The sequence below is a fragment of the Podarcis vaucheri genome, assembly GCF_965113315.1.
Source record: "Podarcis vaucheri genome assembly, chromosome: 1".
In the NCBI taxonomy this organism is placed as follows: Eukaryota; Metazoa; Chordata; class Lepidosauria; order Squamata; family Lacertidae; genus Podarcis; species Podarcis vaucheri.
Genome location: NC_138759.1, coordinates 48551047 through 48556820, shown reverse-complemented (window position 1 = coordinate 48556820; position 5774 = coordinate 48551047). Strand labels below are relative to the sequence as shown.

General features: G+C 43.2%; 1 pseudogene across 1 annotated transcript; it reads right to left on the bottom strand.

Annotated features, from left to right (window-relative positions):
* Window positions 1-5: 5 nt before the first annotated feature.
* Window positions 6-5436, bottom strand: LOC309535977 (disintegrin and metalloproteinase domain-containing protein 20 pseudogene; annotated as a pseudogene). Its single transcript has 2 exons — window positions 4841-5436; window positions 6-1161 (listed from the first exon to the last, which is right to left on the bottom strand). The product of its transcript is annotated as a disintegrin and metalloproteinase domain-containing protein 20 pseudogene (transcript).
* Between the last annotated feature and the right edge of the window lie 338 nt (window positions 5437-5774).

Below are 5774 nucleotides of genomic sequence, written 5' to 3'. Positions count from 1 at the left end.
GAAGTCCCGTTGCAGTACTCGGGGAGATCACAGCTGCTGACCTGTTCTCTGCAAACCTTATGAACTGGAAGATACTGGCACTCAACACAGCACTCTCCAAAAGCACAAGTGGCATCTGGACTCAACATGCAATTAGACTGGCAACATGGATCCAACTTGCATTGCTCTGTTGAGCCACAATCACATTCCTCTTTCTCTTCCACTACTTTGTTTCCACAGTATGCAAATTTATACATCAGATCAGGGTCTAGTGGAACTAACAAACACCGTCTGTTCCTTACTGAGAAGTAATCCTTGTAACTGCAATTGCTAAACTTATCTGTGTTTACTCCATATGCAGCCATAACGCAAGCATGTCGATCACAAGTGCAGTGTTTTTCATCATGTTTCATTCCAAGATTATGTCCTACTGCATGGGCAAATATAACACTAAAAGCAAACAAACTGGGAGTCGTATATGACTCAACACCACTTGCCCAGTGGGCAAGACAAATTGATCTTAAGTACGCTAATCCAAGTGTAGGTCCAAAACTTTTATATACAAATAAGTGAGCAGCATCAAGATGTATATGTTTACTTAGTGACTTTTTTACAAACGTGACAAAATTGAGCAGTGTTTTTTCTATTGTGTCTTCGATTTTCATGAGGTTCTTTTCTGACCAAATCTCCAGGCCAGCTATAGACAACTCAACAGCAAGTGGCTCATATATTGAGTTTGCAGCATGGATAATATCTAGAACTTGCAAAGCAATACGACTTTCATTTCTGTCAAACCTGACATATCGTTCATGTTCTATCACAATGGCAACCTCCAAGTATCTGGTATGTGTCCACCAGGCTCCTCTCGCATCAATTTGAACTGTTACATTATTTGTGCTTTGGATCATGGCCTCTTGGCGTCTTTGCTCTTCCTCTGTTAGCCCGCACCTCATTCGTTCAGCACCCACCATTTCCTCCAATCTATACAACACATGTTGAGAAGTAGCAGATGCCTGAACAGGTTCGATTTCATAGGTGCGGTTTTCTAAGTGCAACAGACCCCTGAGTCCCCCTGAGCAAGTGCTGAGGGTGACTCGAGAGGCAGGCTGGCCTTTTACCAAGCCGCGGTAGAAGCAGTCATCTCTGATGAAAGGATAGTCCATCTGAAGGTCCCCCTCCCTGCTGTAAGTGAAGACAGGGAAATGTTTAGGCACAAAGCTCTTCTTTTTCCTGAGCTTCACGATGTGGCCCTTCCCCTCAATTTGCAGAAAGTAAGAGATAGTGTGGGGGTTTTGTCCATATCGGGGGGTTAATTTCCTTGGGACAATCATCTCATAGGAGGCATACCTATAGCCCTGTGGAGGGTTCTGACCTGCAGTCTCACTCAACACATTCCATGAGATCAGCACCAGCAGCCAGGGAAGACTGCTTGTCATCTTCCCTGACAGGTGAAAGAATGCACTAAGGCACCCCATGGGATGGCCTGTTGTGAGCCCAAAGCAAAATGGGAAGGAGACTCCTATAGAGAGAGGAGGATTCTGATGATAGCAACCGTCTGTAGATTTACCTTTGGAATGTGGGCGGGCCTTGGTGGTTAGGGACAGAATAGAATGCAGAGACTGGGCGAGCGGGAAGCGGGTCAGAGTGCCTGACAGGGGACTTAACAGGAAGAACAGAAAGGAGTGCTGATAGGCTGAGGACCATAGTGTCATGGGAACGGAGTGCAGGGCAATGGAAGAATACCTAGTCGCATAGCTGTCAACTTTTCCCTTTTCTTGTGAGGAATCCTATTTGGAATAAGGGAATTTCCCTTAGAAAAAGGGAGACGTTGACAGCTATGCGCTAGTAGGAGTTCCTATGGCCTTGTCATGAACAAATTTGGTATAGATATAGTATTTCTTGTGCCACTGAAGGGCTGGAAGCAGGATATGTGAACAGCAAGTTGCCTGCTCTACAGAGATTTGGCCAGAAATATGCAGCAATAGCAGGTAAGACAAAGGGGGAGTTTTTTTATCATTATTACTTTATTAAATTTGTATAATGCCCTAAATCCATAGATGTCATAAATTTGCAGTAAGATATTAGATGCAGGTTGGAGTAAAGGTAAGGGCAAAGGTACCCCTGCCCGTACGGGCCAGTCGTGTCCGACTCTAGGGTTGTGCGCCCATCTCACTTAAGAGGCCGGGGGCCAGCGCTGTCCAGAGACATTTCTGGGTCACGTGGCCAGCGTGACGAAGCTGTTCTGGCGAGCCAGCACCAGCGCAGCACACGGAAACACCGTTTACCTTCCCGCTAGAAAGCGGTACCTATTTATATACTTGCACTTAAGGGTGCTTTCGAACTGCGAGGTGGGCAGGAGCTGGGACCGAAAGACAGGAGCTCACCCCACCGCGGGGATTCGAACTGCCGACCATGCGATCGGCAAGTCCTAGGCACTGAGGTTTTACCCACAGCGCCACCCGCAGGTTGGAGTAGTTTGTATCAAATGCTATAAATTTTATATGAAGGTGTTTTTAAAACAAATTATAGGAAGTCTTTACTTGTCCATCTGGTCCACAGAGTCACACTGTAGCTGTTGCATATGTGCTCCTTTTGATGAAAAGGCTCACATTCAAAATTCTCCAATGTGTCTACTCATTTTGAGGTGGCTCACTCCTTGCCCCACCAACACACATGCAGGGCATAGAGGGCAGCTGCCCCTCATCCCAAGGGCATCTTGGCGGTGACTCTTGGCTGTGAGTCCTGGAAAACCTGCTCTCTGCCTTGCAGCCTTTTCCCACCTGACCTAGGAGGGAGGGGCCCTGACTGACTTCAGCTACAAAAGCTGAGACTGCTGAACACACCCTTGAGCTGGGGTGTTGTTTGCCGGATTTTGTTGGGAGGGGTGGTGGTTGCTGCTGTTGCTGGTTTTTTGTATCTTTATTATAGATCTTGTGATTTATGTGGAAATTGTTCAGTTTGGTTGTATATTTTTTATGTTCTCTTTACTGCTTATGACTACATTAGTTATGTTGTAGTTATGAGTCCAGCTACAAACGCTGAGGCTGCTGAAGAGGCCAGAGACCATCTTGGCTGTCTCTTAGTGCAGACCCAGGTCATCGAGCCTGAGCTTCCTCATGAACTACCACTGGCAGTATTGTTTGAATACCAATGCAAGTAGATAAATAGGTACCGCCTTACTGAAATCAAGATAGACTATATCCACAGCATTCCCCTCATTCACCAAGTTTGTAATTCCATCAAAAAAAAGAAATCAGATTGGTCTGGCATGACTTATTTTTGAAGCTTTTAAGGCACTTTTAACACCAGAAATCTGACATGGCTTTTAAAAATTCCATTGCATTTAAAACATGATAATGGATTTCCAGAATATTTTTTTCTTTTATTTTCATGACAAATCAATTTTATTTGTGACAAATAGATTTGTTTTGATTTACTGAGTGTTACGGGTCACACTCTAAATATATATTAAGCAGAATACATTTTTATAAAGAAATTAAAATACTCTCTTATCATAAAATCATAGAATTGTAGAGTTTGAAGGGATCATGAAGGTCTTCTACTGCAGCCCCCTGCAATCCAAGAATCTTTTGCCCAACATGGGCTCAAATCCACAACCCTGAGATTAAGAGTCTCTGTCCTACTGACTTAATCTAGTTCTTTTTAAATGTAATTTTGATTTTAAAAAAGATGACGGCAACTGCAAGTGTTTATTTTTTTATTTAATAAAATTTATATACCACTTGATTGTTGGGGGGGGACTTCAAATCAGTTTTGAAAAGTAATATGTAATTGAACTTGTCACAAAGAGTTACAACATTATACAGCACACACATACAAACTGATTTAAATACATCTTTGGGATAATATGAATTTGTAGTAAATCAGCAGTGTGTCTTGGTAGAACAAATTGTTTTATAGGCTTTAACAGACTAACTTTTTCTAATATGTTTTCTGGCAGAAAAACATGTTATCTCTGAAATGAGGGTGTGTGTTTTTTTATAGAGGTACGTCCTGGTTTTCTACACTTGCCTTTTATTTGTAAGGAACCTCTGTAGAAACAAAGAAAGGTGGTTTTCTCCATTTACAGTGGAGAGATGGATAGCTGAGGACCAGGCTCAAAACAGTGCCAGCATGGACTCTGAGCAAGTGCAGACCTCAGACTATAAGCAAAAAGCCAGATGCCACTGTGTAAGATGAGCTGTCTCGGTGACTAGCAGCCTCATTCCCTGGGCTTTACTTTCCTATTGTTTCAAATAAGTGTGCCTACTTCACCTATGAAATTTTGGAGAGTAAAAGAGCAGCTCAGCCCCACATTCCAATTTCTAGTCTGGAAAGAGGAAGGTCTAACAAGGGCATAATACTGCTTCCACCTTCCCCTTTTTCCTCTGCAGGCTGCTTCACCTTCAACTGTACTGAAAAGGGAAGAGCTGGGATGTTGTGGAATAGAGCATTGAAGCTCCTTCCTCCCTCAGCTGCAGTATCTGTGGCCAATATTTGCAACTCCATTTGTGTGTGTGTGTGTGTGTGTGTGTGAGAGAGAGAGAGAGAGAGAGAGAGAGAGAGAGAGAGAGAGAGAGAGGAGATCCAGTCACCTCTATGTGCAACACTGAAATTGGTCCCTATGTAAGAAGATCAGTCCGCTATTAGCAGAACTTTGGAACTTAAGGATTAAAACATCCCTTTTGTCCATAGCAACGTTCAGTAATCTCCCTTTAGGGTTTATTCAGAAGAAATTATTCATAACATTAGGACTTCTCAACCATTTTACACCTATTTTAATAAAAAATGTTAGCATTTGTACTAGCAGTGTTTTTAATCACTGCTTTTTGCCTTTTAAAACAAAGAAATAAACGCTTACTTGTATATTTTGAGCGACTGGTTGTGAGCCAGAGCCAGGCTCTCTTGGATGAAACCAATTTTCTGCATCCATTTTAATCAAGGTTTAGGTCTGTTTGGCCATGGAAACTGCTTTTGTTATGCTGTATGATGACCTCAGTCAGGAGAGGGATGGGAGAATGTGTTAATTCCCTGTTAATCCTATTGATCTCTCAGCGGCCTTCAATACCATTCACCATGGTATCCTTCTGGAGCAGTTGTCCCAGTGTGAGGGTGGGCAGCACTGCTTTGCGGTGGTTCTCGTCCTACTTGGATAGTCATTTCCACAGGATGATGCTTGGAGAGTGCTTTTCAGCTTCACAAAGTCTTCAATGCAGGGCTCCTTAGGGATCAAGCATGGCCCCCATGCTGTTAAACATGTTAATCTACAGGATGTTAATCTACAGGAAACTGCTGGGTGGAGTCATCCAGAGTCTTGCAGTACGTTGACAGCAATATGTTGATGGCACATCTGGATTTCTTAACATCTACAAGTGTAGCAGTGGATGTGCATGACTGATGTCTTGACTCAGTAATAGACTGGATGGGAGCCAATAAACTGAAGCTCAGTTCAGATTAAACTGAATGGTTCTCTAGACTGGATAGATGGGAAATGGCCTGCTCTTGATGAGATTACACTCCCTCTGAAGGAGTAGTTACATAGCTTGGGGATACTTCTGGAAACTTCGCTTTGCTGTCACTTGAGGCTCAAGTGGCCTTGGTAACATGAAGTGCCTTCCATCTGCTTTGGCTGGTGGCCAGCCATACTCTGATGACCTCTGGGTTAGATTACTCAATGTGTTATACATGGGGCTGTCTTTGAAGGCAATTCAGAAGTTGGTACAGAATTCAGTAGCCATTTGTGAGTCTAATTGTCTTAGAGTCAGTCATCATTACTCTGTAAGAACCTTTCTGAT